Here is a 12500-nt window from a genome sequence, read left to right as displayed (position 1 = left end):
AGCTTTGAAATGAGCATTGATAGTGGCCACGTTTTTTCGGGGCATGTCTTGATGAAATAATTGCAGTTCAGTTCGTTGGTTCAATTGCATTTGTTGGCTCCTTGCAGCATGTCTAGATTTCATCTTTTTCAGTATTCCTAGTGTTCTCATTGTAGTATGAATAACCTGCAGATTTTTCGTTGTTGTTGTTATGCGTTATACAATGCTGAGCGATGTTTTTCCTTTCCTTGAAGCTAGCCATAGAAGTATAAAACTTTCTATAAACTCATTACAATAAGAATCCAGCATACGGTTCATCATCGGCTCGATAAACGTTCGGGAAGTGGCGACTTTTAATGCCGTGATCATGAAGCTTAACAGCAGAGCGTGTTCATCAGATATGCCAGGGGTGACGTAACGCAAGGCGTGAATCGAATCTAAGATTGAAATGGCGTTCTGAATTCTTTTGGTTCCAGATAGAACAAACAAAAATATATAAAAAAAGCATGTCATTGATTGTCATTCAAACCTCAAGAGCGCGTGGAGAAAGTGTTCCGGTTTACATTCGGCAAATCGAAATGAACGGCTAAAATTAACCTATCGTCTGGTTTCATGCGGGAGATCACGTGCGCACGCAAATTTCTTCGTACGGGAATTTTATGAAGTGAAGGCGGCTACAGATCATTTCCTTTGTCTAGTTCATGTTCGTAGGCGCAAATTGCAAACGTAATACTTGGAGGAACGTTTCCACTAATCTACAGGGGCTCTCTCATTTCTCCGATTGCTCGCAAACACATTGCATTGCTAGTCGTGACGTTTCACAGTGACGTTTCACCATGCCCGTCGAAGTTGATTACCAGTACCGCGCCAGCGTCGACCGGCCGGCGAAGCGACGAACTCAGCAGCGCATGCGCGAGGCCCTACAACACCCCAACCGAGCTACCCTGCTTATCGGAGAGAGCGAGTGCGCGTGAACGCGGGCTCGTCTGACGATCTGGATTAAAGAAAAAAAAAAAAGTGTGTCCGAGATATTGACAAAGACAAGTGGTCGCTGTCGCTCTGAGTCTTAGCGCGTTATAGAAAACGTGGGATGGCGGTGCTTCCTCGAGGGTCTAAAAGTACAATCTTCGAACTAGCGCTCCCGGCGGAACGTGGAGCTAGCATCCTTCTTCTTGGAACGGTTTGCAATGGACTGCTTGAATGTGCCGACCACGCGTCACGGGTCGCGTATAGAGCCAACGTTTGGCAAGAACGCGTCTAGCACAACCGATCGCGGTTGCGATAACCCATCGTTGGTAGCGAAAAAAAGAAAGAAAGAAAAAAAAAACACCTACCCGCAGCTTGTTAGCAGTAACCGTAAATGTGGTTCTAAATATAGGTTCGCTGGTCACTGAAACTTTCTCATAACGCACACCACTGTAGTCCAAAAAGAACAAAGCACGCACAATGGATATGATACAGCCGTCACCGCATGATTTCGCGTTTTCCTTATTGCATTACTTTCGTGGGCATGCGCGCTAGGGCCACGCAGGCCAGGAGGCAAGGGGAAAAATAAATAAGAAATGATACGCGATCCTCAGCATTGACTTGGCTGATGTGGCACTCGCATTTATGTTCTTTACCTTAGGCGAGCGCAACGCGCCAACTGAACTCCAATTTCCCATAACGGAAATTCGTATTTGGCCATTTGGTTGTATTTTTGGCTGATGTTCGCGTTTTTCGCCCGAGCATGCGCTTCACTGCGCCGCTCGTTGCCCCTTCAATGCGGCTTCACTGCCCTGCAGGCGTGTTCTGCGTCAAGCCGAACCACCAGGCAAAAAGCCTGGGCGCCGCCATCTTGTTGAGAGCGGCGCCGGGGACACAATCGCGCCTAGCTCATTGAGTTTTCCCCCAAAACTGAACGAAATAGCCTTATTTAAATGAGAAAGATGCCGCGAGTGCCGCAACGAAGGACCTTAAGGATTACCGAAGGGTAACTGAGGGCGACGCGACGAGCTTTGGAAAGAAGAATGATGGGTGTAGCGCTACGGGGGATAAGAATAGAGCAGATTCGGGGGGTGAGCGAACAAACGCGAGCTAATGACACCTTAGTTTAAACCAAGAAAAAGAAATGGGCGTGCGCAGGGCATGCAATGTGGGGGGAAGATCATCAATTAAGGGTTACCGACTGAATTCCAAGAGAAGGGAAGCGTAGCACGGGGTGGCGGAAATTTAGGAGGGCAGATTAGATTAGGAAGGGCGCAGGCACTAGACGGCGACCGTGACCGGGCTTACACGTGACCGGGGTGCTTGGAGAATAATGGGAGAGGTCTTTGCCCTGCAGTGGTCGTAGCCAGCAGGATGATGATGACGAAAAGGTAGCAACAGGTATTCATAACATACAGGTTGGAAAGCTGAGGCACCTCTGAACCCTTGAATATATTTCGCCACACTTGGCCATACGACAAGTTTGTTTTCGAGGCGCTCGGTCCCACTGCAGCGAAAATGTTGCCGGAAATCGGGCACTCCATTTTTGTTTCATAGGGAACCTTTCTTCCACTAGGGCAGCGGATTTTCGCAGGGCGAGCTTGCTGTCGTTTACGGATCAAAGCGATAGTGAACTCCAAAATGCAGTGTTGGCTTTGAGTGGGACTTACATTGATTGCAAAACCCACGGCTAATCACCCTTCCCCCCCCCCCCCCCCCCCAAGTGGCTCATTACAGCAGACAATCGTTCAGAAACACCGGCATCGTTGCGTATAGTATGGGAATGGTGCGTGTCACGTGAGTGCTCGCTTCGAGCTTGTGTTCTTCATTTTGATTGAATGAAGTCTCACCTAAGTGAGCGGGGGCCGATCCCGGAGGTAGTGCAATACCGGGCCGACCTGCGGCGGAGGTGAAGCAGGCTTCAAGCACTCCGCCAACTTCCAAAAATAGGTTTAATATCGTGGGTCCATATAGAACCCGTATCAGATATTAAGCTGATAAGAACAGATACTACACTTTGATCTTAGCCAAAAGGCCGAGAAGCGATGTCTTTCACTTCACTCCATTGTACCACTGCCTTGTGGGTGCCCTGGCGACATTGGTAACCTCAGCAACAGCGTGGGCAATCTTATAAAACCCAGCCCGTCTAGAGACTCTATGCTCTCTATCTCGCGAATCAACTCGCGACGCCTCAGTCTTTCACTGTTAACGAAACGCCGTCGCGTAGAAACGAGACCCGAGCGCAAGCTTGTTCGCAAGGCAAAACCAACGAAGGCAACCTCGTAGAAAACGGAACAGGCGAGCGGAAAACACGCGCAAGGGGAATGCTTACTTCCGTCTGAATGCGACCGCTCAAGGCGGCTTTCTTTGAGGCCTTCGTTTCAAGCCCGTGCGCAAGTGTAATACACTACGCGCATTTCCCTCATTTCCTTTTATTTACCGCAAGGCCCACTGAAAGTTTTCATACGGCACAGGCCGGGACGGATTGCAACGTGTCGATTCGACCGCTAGAATTAGGTAGCGCGCCTCATGTACGAATGAAAGAGAATGAAAAAAAAAAAATAAATAAATATAGAAAAGGCTGCGCACTCCTTCCAACCGGAAACATAGAGGGCAGGAAGATCGCCATGTGGAGCACAGGTGTTGTTAAAAAAGAAAGAAAGAAAGAAAGAAATAGCGCTACCCCATCATCTTTACCGTGTGCGTGTATACACACACACGCACACATATGCACGCGCACGCACGCGCGCGCGCGCACGCACACACACACACACACACACACACACACACACACACACATACGCACACATGCTAGCATAGCTTAAGCACAGCTGGAAAGCTCAGCCTTGCGCAAGAAAAAAGGACCACGCCCTTTCGCAAGCCCCTTTGAAACTTTTAAATGAGAAACATGTGTACAGCGAGGTCGTTCGAAACTGGCGCGAAAACGCATCCGCGCCATCTGTGTGCGGAACTAGGAAAACCTACGGCCTTCGCCATACAGAAAGAAAGGTAGATGGCGCGAGCTAACGCTCCGTTGCATACTAAGAACGAGAGCTAGTGAATAATGGCAGAAACGTCTTGGGAAGAGAGAAAAAAACAACAACAACAAAAAAAAAGAAAGACACGCAAGTTGTTGGCTCGCGCAAGCATTCTATTTTACAGCGAGTAAAGAGCATAGCAACTTCTCACAAGAGCAGCAAGAAAGACAAGAAGAACGTGAGAGAGGGGGAGAAACAGGCGCGTTTCTTTGGAATGCAGAGCATGCTGCACACACTATGAAGTGCCAAAGAGACGGGGAAAGCAGATGGCGCGATTGTGTATGTCCTCAAAGCTTGAAAACAATTTCTAAACTACAAGGTGTGCCGAAGTCCGCCTACTCTCATCAGGTTGCTCCCGCCTCCAATTGCATTTAAATTAAAATTACAGTCGCCTCAGAGGCAGAGAGAGAGAGAGAGAGAGAGAAAATGTGTACACTTGCTTCGCGCAGCTGCACCCGTTCAAATTTTACAGCAACAAGAGCACTCCCGCAGGCACAAAGTCCGCTGCCGCGTCCGCCGGGGCGGAATGCACTCGCTTCCGTAAATTGTCGTGCGGCAGACTGCTGCATCGTAGCACACCTGAAACCGCGCAGACGTCAGCGATCGCCGCGAGATCGCTGCGAGCGCTAAAGTCCGAAACCACGTCCGCCGGGGCGGCGGGAGCTCGATACCCCTTCACGAAACTTCTGCGTGTACACCGCCGCACGGCCACGGCGGAGTCGCTGGCATCCTGCGCGCAGTTGCATTGCGTCGCGCCGGGAATCGTTGAAGCCCCACGCAGACGTCGGCGTCGGCCCCGACCTGGCTGCGAGCGCTCGAAGAGACCAAGTCCGAAGCCACGTGAGCCGGGGCGGTGTGAGCGCGACTAAGTCCGAGACGACGTCAGCCGGGGCGGCGTGAGCGAGACCAAGTCCGAGACTACGTCAGCCGGGGCGGCGTGAGCGAGACCAAGTCCGAGACTACGTCAGCCGGGGCGTCGACTAAGTCCGAGACGACGTCAGCCGGGGCGTCGAGCACGCCGCGGTCGCTTTTCCCACTCTTACTCGAAAAATGGCGAAGGGGCCGCGCTAGCGTGCCTTGAATCGGTGAGCGGCGGTACCGCGGCGATCGCGAGAGCTCAAATCGGCCGTGCCAAGGCCAAATATTGGCGCTCGGCTCGGCGCAGTACGCCGCCTTGTCGCACGAGTACGGCCCCGTGGAGGTCTGGTCACTTATCGCTGCTCTTATAAGGGGCCGTACCGCCCTGGCCGACGTTGTACCGTAGTGCCGTTTTCGGCTTGCGCGTGTTCGTGGTGGTGTCCGCGCACCGCTCCGCACTCGAGAATCGTGCCCACGACGACGCGAGCGCTCGGAAGAGACGCAAGTCCGAAACCACGTGAGCCGGGGCGGTGTGAGCGCGACTAAGTCCGAGACGACGTCAGCCGGGGCGGCGTGAGCGAGACTAAGTCCGAGACTACGTCAGCCGGGGCGTCGACCAAGTCCGAGACGACGTCAGCCGGGGCGTCGAGCACGCCGCGCGCGCTTTTCCCACTCTTACTCGAAAAATGGCGAAGGGGCCGCGCTAGCGTGCCTTGAATCGGTGAGCGGCGGTACCGCGGCGATCGCGAGAGCTCAAATCGGCCGTGCCAAAGCCAAATATTGGCGCTCGGCTCGGCGCAGTACGCCGCCTTGTCGCACGAGTACGGCCCCGTGGAGGTCTGGTCACTTATCGCTGCTCTTATAAGGGGCCGTACCGCCCTGGCCGACGTTGTACCGTAGTGCCGTTTTCGGCTTGCGCGTGTTCGTGGTGGTGTCCGCGCACCGCTCCGCACTCGAGAATCGTGCCCACGACGACGCGAGCGCTCGGAAGAGACGAAAGTCCGAAACCACGTGAGCCGGGGCGGTGTGAGCGCGACTAAGTCCGAGACGACGTCAGCCGGGGCGGCGTGAGCGAGACTAAGTCCGAGACTACGTCAGCCGGGGCGTCGACCAAGTCCGAGACGACGTCAGCCGGGGCGTCGAGCACGCCGCGCGCGCTTTTCCCACTCTTACTCGAAAAATGGCGAAGGGGCCGCGCTAGCGTGCCTTGAATCGGTGAGCGGCGGTACCGCGGCGATCGCGAGAGCTCAAATCGGCCGTGCCAAAGCCAAATATTGGCGCTCGGCTCGGCGCAGTACGCCGCCTTGTCGCACGAGTACGGCCCCGTGGAGGTCTGGTCACTTATCGCTGCTCTTATAAGGGGCCGTACCGCCCTGGCCGACGTTGTACCGTAGTGCCGTTTTCGGCTTGCGCGTGTTCGTGGTGGTGTCCGCGCACCGCTCCGCACTCGAGAATCGTGCCCACGACGACGCGAGCGCTCGGAAGAGACGAAAGTCCGAAACCACGTGAGCCGGGGCGGTGTGAGCGCGACTAAGTCCGAGACGACGTCAGCCGGGGCGGCGTGAGCGAGACTAAGTCCGAGACTACGTCAGCCGGGGCGACGAGCACGCCGCGCGCGCTTTTCGCACTCTTACTCGAAAAATGGCGAAGGGGCCGCGCTAGCGTGCCTTGAATCGGTGAGCGGCGGTACCGCGGCGATCGCGAGAGCTCAAATCGGCCGTGCCAAGGCCAAATATTGGCGCTCGGCTCGGCGCAGTACGCCGCCTTGTCGCACGAGTACGGCCCCGTGGAGATCTGGTCACTTATCGCTGCTCATATAAGGGGGCCGTACCGCCCTGGCCGACGTTGTACCGTAGTGCCATTTTCGGCTTGCGCGTGTTCGTGGTGGTGTCCGCGCACCGCTCCGCACTCGAGAATCGTGCCCACGACGACGCGAGCGCTCGGAAGAGACGGAAGTCCGAAACCACGTGAGCCGGGGCGGTGTGAGCGCGACTAAGTCCGAGACGACGTCAGCCGGGGCGGCGTGAGCGAGACTAAGTCCGAGACTACGTCAGCCGGGGCGACGAGCACGCCGCGCGCGCTTTTCGCACTCTTACTCGAAAAATGGCGAAGGGGCCGCGCTAGCGTGCCTTGAATCGGTGAGCGGCGGTACCGCGGCGATCGCGAGAGCTCAAATCGGCCGTGCCAAGGCCAAATATTGGCGCTCGGCTCGGCGCAGTACGCCGCCTTGTCGCACGAGTACGGCCCCGTGGAGATCTGGTCACTTATCGCTGCTCATATAAGGGGGCCGTACCGCCCTGGCCGACGTTGTACCGTAGTGCCGTTTTCGGCTTGCGCGTGTTCGTGGTGGTGTCCGCGCACCGCTCCGCACTCGAGAATCGTGCCCACGACGACGCGAGCGCTCGGAAGAGACAGAAGTCCGAAACCACCTGAGCCGGGCCGCGGCGGGAGCTCGACGCCCGTCACGCAACTTTGGCGTACAAGCCACCGCACGGCCGCGACTGAGTCGTCGCCACCGTCCGGCTGGCTGCACTATAGCACGCCGGGAACCGGGAAAGAACCGCGCAGAGGTCGTCGTTTTGCCGCGGCGTTGGCGCGAGCGCGCGAAGAGACAAAGTCCGAAACGGCGTCAGCCGGGGTGTCGAGCACGCCGCCCGCGCCGGTCGCACTCGTGCTCGGAAACGGCGAAAGGGCCGCGCTAGCGTGCGGCCCCGTAGGGGCACAGAAAGGCGATTGTTCTGGAAACCGCGCTGTCCATAGGCGAGAGATTGCCGTTCGCGCATTCGGTCGACGCGCTGCGCTTTCACGACTTCGGCATTGCGCTGCCGACGTAAGCTTTCCATCTCGCTCGCGGCGCTGCGAGGCGGCACGATTTTCGCCAAACGCTCGTCGAAAGTGGCACGAGTACGGCCCCATGGAGATTTGGGAACTTATCGCTGCTATTATATGGGGGTCCCAGAGAGCAGTCGCCCCCAAAAGCGACCTGGGTGTTTGATATGCGGCGGGCTTCGTGCCCGTCAAGCGTGTCCCCGGTATCGCTCCCGTGGATCCCACAGCTGACGTCTGCAGCCTCATCCGCTTGATGCGTTAGGGGCTGGTTGTCGGACGACGCTTTCTCCACGATATCGAGTTGTGTTCCGCATCGTCCTCGGACGAGTCAAATGCGAAAGCGCCGAAGGCGCGGGCGTGACCCGTCGCCTGGCGGCTTTGCCGTCTCGGCTACGTTGCAAGTGTCGGTCGGTCCACCTGTGCTGCGGGCTCAAGAGAAACCGCAAGCCGTGATCGAGTCGACACAACCAGTCTATCGAGAATGTTGCGTGCTTCTTGCCGCGTGGCGATACCCGGCCCTTCGGGGAGGGCGCCGTAGCGAGCTCGAACGCCGTCGTCTCGGACTGTGCAAAGTGCTACTCTTTGCAAGAACGAAGCGTGCTGGGGCGCCTGAAGGTGGCCTCGGCATCGCAAAAACGGCGTCCGGCCTGCTTGACAGGCGGGACGCGCAGTTGAACGATTACCTGGTTGATCCTGCCAGTAATCATATGCTTGTCTCAAAGATTAAGCCATGCATGTCTAAGTACATGCCGAAATAAGGCGAAACCGCGAATGGCTCATTAAATCAGTTATGGTTCCTTAGATCGTTTCTTCCTACTTGGATAACTGTGGCAATTCTAGAGCTAATACATGCAGTGAGCCTGAAGCCCTTTGGGCGACGGGTGCTTTTATTAGACCAAGATCGATCGGGTTTCGGCCCGTATTGTGTGGTGACTCTGGATAACTTTGTGCTGATCGCATGGCCACGAGCCGGCGACGTTTCTTTCAAGTGTCTGCCTTATCAACTTTCGATGGTAGGTTACTTGCTTACCATGGTTGTTACGGGTAACGGAGAATCAGGGTTCGATTCCGGAGAGGGAGCCTGAGAAACGGCTACCACATCCAAGGAAGGCAGCAGGCGCGCAAATTACCCACTCCCGGCACGGGGAGGTAGTGACGAAAAATAACAATACGGGACTCTTTTGAGGCCCCGTAATTGAAATGAGTACACTCTAAATCCTTTAACGAGGATCAATTGGAGGGCAAGTCTGGTGCCAGCAGCCGCGGTAATTCCAGCTCCAATAGCGTATACTAAAGCTGCTGCGGTTAAAAAGCTCGTAGTTGGATCTCAGTTCCAGACGAGTAGTGCATCTACCCGATGCGACGGCTCGGACTGAACATCATGCCGGTCCTTTCTTGGTGCACTTCATTGTGTGCCTCGAGAAGGCCGGTGCTTTTACTTTGAAAAAATTAGAGTGCTCAACGCAGGCGAGTCGCCTGAATAAACTTGCATGGAATAATAGAACAAGACCTCGTTTCTGTTCTGTTGGTTTTTGGAATACGAGGTAATGATTAAGAGGGACAGACGGGGGCATTCGTATTGCGGCGCTAGAGGTGAAATTCTTGGACCGTCGCAAGACGAACTACTGCGAAAGCATTTGCCAAGAATGTTTTCTTTGATCAAGAACGAAAGTCAGAGGTTCGAAGGCGATCAGATACCGCCCTAGTTCTGACCATAAACGATGCCAACCAGCGATCCGCCTGAGTTACTCAAATGACTCGGCGGGCAGCTTCCGGGAAACCAAAGTGTTTGGGTTCCGGGGGAAGTATGGTTGCAAAGCTGAAACTTAAAGGAATTGACGGAAGGGCACCACCAGGAGTGGAGCCTGCGGCTTAATTTGACTCAACACGGGAAAACTTACCCGGCCCGGACACTGGGAGGATTGACAGATTGAGAGCTCTTTCTTGATTCGGTGGATGGTGGTGCATGGCCGTTCTTAGTTGGTGGAGCGATTTGTCTGGTTAATTCCGATAACGAACGAGACTCTAGCCTATTAAATAGGTGCGGGGTTCCCAGCACCTTACAACCTTCTTAGAGGGACAAGCGGCTCCTAGCCGCACGAAACAGAGCAATAACAGGTCTGTGATGCCCTTAGATGTCCGGGGCCGCACGCGCGCTACACTGAAGGAAGCAGCGTGTCTTTATCCCTGTCTGAAAAGACTGGGTAACCCGTGGAACTTCTTTCGTGATTGGGATAGGGGCTTGCAATTGTTCCCCTTGAACGAGGAATTCCCAGTAAGCGCGAGTCATAAGCTCGCGTTGATTACGTCCCTGCCCTTTGTACACACCGCCCGTCGCTACTACCGATTGAATGATTTAGTGAGGTCTTCGGACCGATGTCCGGCGCGGCCTTTCGGTTGCGCCGGTCTGTTGGAAAGATGACCAAACTTGATCATTTAGAGGAAGTAAAAGTCGTAACAAGGTTTCCGTAGGTGAACCTGCGGAAGGATCATTACCGGATTGTTCGAGGGTGACGAGCGCCATTGTTTCTACCCCGTGTGGGTGAAGCAGCTCGCTGCGCCCGACGCTTTCCGCCGCTGGCCCCGCTTGGACGCGGGGACGGCTATACCCGAACATGCCGGGGATTGCCCGAATTTCGAAGGGCGCCCCGTGCCAAATTTGTTGCGCCCAGTGGACGCCGGCTGCAACCTTGGACGGTTGGCTTGGCCGCGCCCGCGGGTAGAAACGGCGTAACGCACACTGTTGGGTGGGCTTTCTGAAGTCCGCCTCGGCACTCTTGCGCGGAATGGGAGTAAGACGACCCGACCTGCTGCTCTTGCCCAGTACGAGGGGAACGGCGAAGCGTGCGGTCGGTCAAGGAACTGACGGTCGAGAGCTAATGCCGCTGCCGCTTAGTACACACGGAACCGTGGTGCGAGCGCTCTCCCGTCCTCCGCGGCAAACGCTGCCGAGTCTGAAAAGGCTGGCGGCTGCCGGTCGCTTCCTGCGGCGAGTGTGGAGTAACGACCCGACTTTGTTGCTGCCCAAGTACTAAAGGAACGGTGCGGCGCTCGGTCGGTCATGGAACCGGCGGTATTGAGGGTGCGGCTGCCAAGTACGGAAGGAACCGTGGCCTAAAGCACTCTCCCGTCCTCCGCGGCAAATTCCACCGCGCCCGAAAGGGCCGGAGGCTGCCGGTCGGCTCCCGCTCGTGACGCGCGAGGTGTCGAGTTCGCGGTTCAATGCGACGACGTCTGCAGGCTATTTGCCCGCCGCCGAGGGAAAGGCGGCGTTGCTGCGAAGTACCGAAGGAAACGCGGCTTTGCTACGTCGGAAGCGTTCTGCGGTTTGCGGACTTGTGCGCTTTGGGAAGGCGCCGCACGTCGAAAGAGGAAGTACGGACAGACGAGGGACTGTAATCCCGTATTCGAACGCACTTGCGGCCAGGCCCTTGCTGGCTTCGTCTTCCGCCTCAAGTAGACTTGTTGTGGCTCCGGCGCAGAGAGCCGTCCCTGGCACTGGCCGAGTGGCTTTGGAGAGCTGCGCGAGTACGCGCGCGCCAAGCTCTTGTCTTTCGTCTCGAGTAGGCTGTTGGATCAGCAGCGGTCATGCGGAAACGCGTGACCGCCGAACGAAAGAGCGAAACAGGAGTAGCGCACGCCGAAAGGCGCTCTTCGAAACCACACACAGGGAGACGCCACGTGCCTGAAACACTGGTTGTACTGTACTGAATTGAACAAACTATTTTTCACGACTCTAAGCGGTGGATCACTCGGTTCTCGGGTCGATGAAGAACGCAGCCAGCTGCGAGACTTGGTGTGAATTGCAGGACACACTGAGCACTGATTCTTTGAACGCACATTGCGGCCTTGGGTCTTCCCTTGGCTTCGTCTGTCTGAGGGTCGGATCACATATCAAGAGAGCCTTCGGCGCACAGGGAACGTGCGTCCGTCGACTCGTTTTGACCGCGTCGGCATCATGGACAGTACGTTGAGCGCTGAAGCCACGCGCCAGCAACCTCACGAGAAGGAGACGGTGGCGAGCCGTCGTGCCAAATCTTCGAAGAGACGGAAACGAGGCATTACTACTGCAGCGTGACGATGTGCGCGCCTCTGGCAAGACCGCCGCAGGATGGAGTCGGATACCTGCAGGGAAAGAGCGGTCCAAGCTCGAGGCGCGAACGTCTGTTGCCTTGTAGCGCGCACCTTTGCGAGAGAGTCGGAAGCGATCGCAATTTGCGTTGTTTGCCTTCGGAGTACGTCGAGCTCCAGAGCTGGTCGCTCGCTCACGTCACCGCAGCTGTGTGGGCGCCCTTCCGGGCTTCGTCGCACGAATGGGAATCGGCAGATTCGTGCGAGGAGCGGGGAGGAGAAGGGTGGCCCCCGAAAGCGGTTCGACGCGAGAGCGCCGTCTGCGAGCGAGAAGAGCACGGCACGGCGGAGAATTGCCGCGAGACGGAAAATGTCTCCCTCGAGAGCGTTGGCCGAGCTGAAGCGTTCCGTCGTAGTCCGCCGTCGGTCCAAGTGCTTCGCAGTCTCTGTCCCCTTAAGACTGGGCCACTCCAGTTGGGGCAGGGGCGACGCTACACGAGACGATGCCTCCCGCCAGGTTTTAGTCGCCCCTGCGGTGCCCGCTGAAGCGGCGCGCTGCTAAGGCGATCTTTGCCTCGGTGGTGTTTTGGGCTTCAGACACGGTCGCTTACCACGCAACTGCTCGTGCGCCGCACGCGTGCAGGCGGTTCACCGCCTGCCAGCCTCGTCTATAAGTAGCTCCGTGTTGGGCGAAGGACGTGGTAGGGCGTCGCACTCGGTTGGCGCTGGGTTTTCGAACGTGTCGAGTCCGTTTCGGCA

General features: G+C 56.3%; 3 non-coding genes across 3 annotated transcripts; 2 read left to right on the top strand and 1 right to left on the bottom strand.

Moving 5' to 3' along the window:
- Positions 1-2800: 2800 nt before the first annotated feature.
- Positions 2801-2992, bottom strand: LOC139053822 (U2 spliceosomal RNA). Its single transcript, XR_011510810.1, has one exon. It is a non-coding gene; the product is annotated as a U2 spliceosomal RNA (small nuclear RNA).
- A 5358-nt stretch (positions 2993-8350) lies between these two features.
- Positions 8351-10165, top strand: LOC139053811 (small subunit ribosomal RNA). The gene has a single exon (XR_011510800.1). It is a non-coding gene; the product is annotated as a small subunit ribosomal RNA (ribosomal RNA).
- A 1237-nt stretch (positions 10166-11402) lies between these two features.
- Positions 11403-11555, top strand: LOC139053808 (5.8S ribosomal RNA). Its single transcript, XR_011510797.1, has one exon. It is a non-coding gene; the product is annotated as a 5.8S ribosomal RNA (ribosomal RNA).
- The last annotated feature ends 945 nt before the right edge of the window (positions 11556-12500 follow it).

This window comes from Dermacentor albipictus, unplaced genomic scaffold (genome assembly GCF_038994185.2).
Source record: "Dermacentor albipictus isolate Rhodes 1998 colony unplaced genomic scaffold, USDA_Dalb.pri_finalv2 scaffold_234, whole genome shotgun sequence".
Classification (NCBI taxonomy): Eukaryota; Metazoa; Arthropoda; class Arachnida; order Ixodida; family Ixodidae; genus Dermacentor; species Dermacentor albipictus.
The sequence above is the reverse complement of the archived record's forward strand: the minus strand, read 5'-3'. Positions and strand labels throughout refer to the sequence as shown.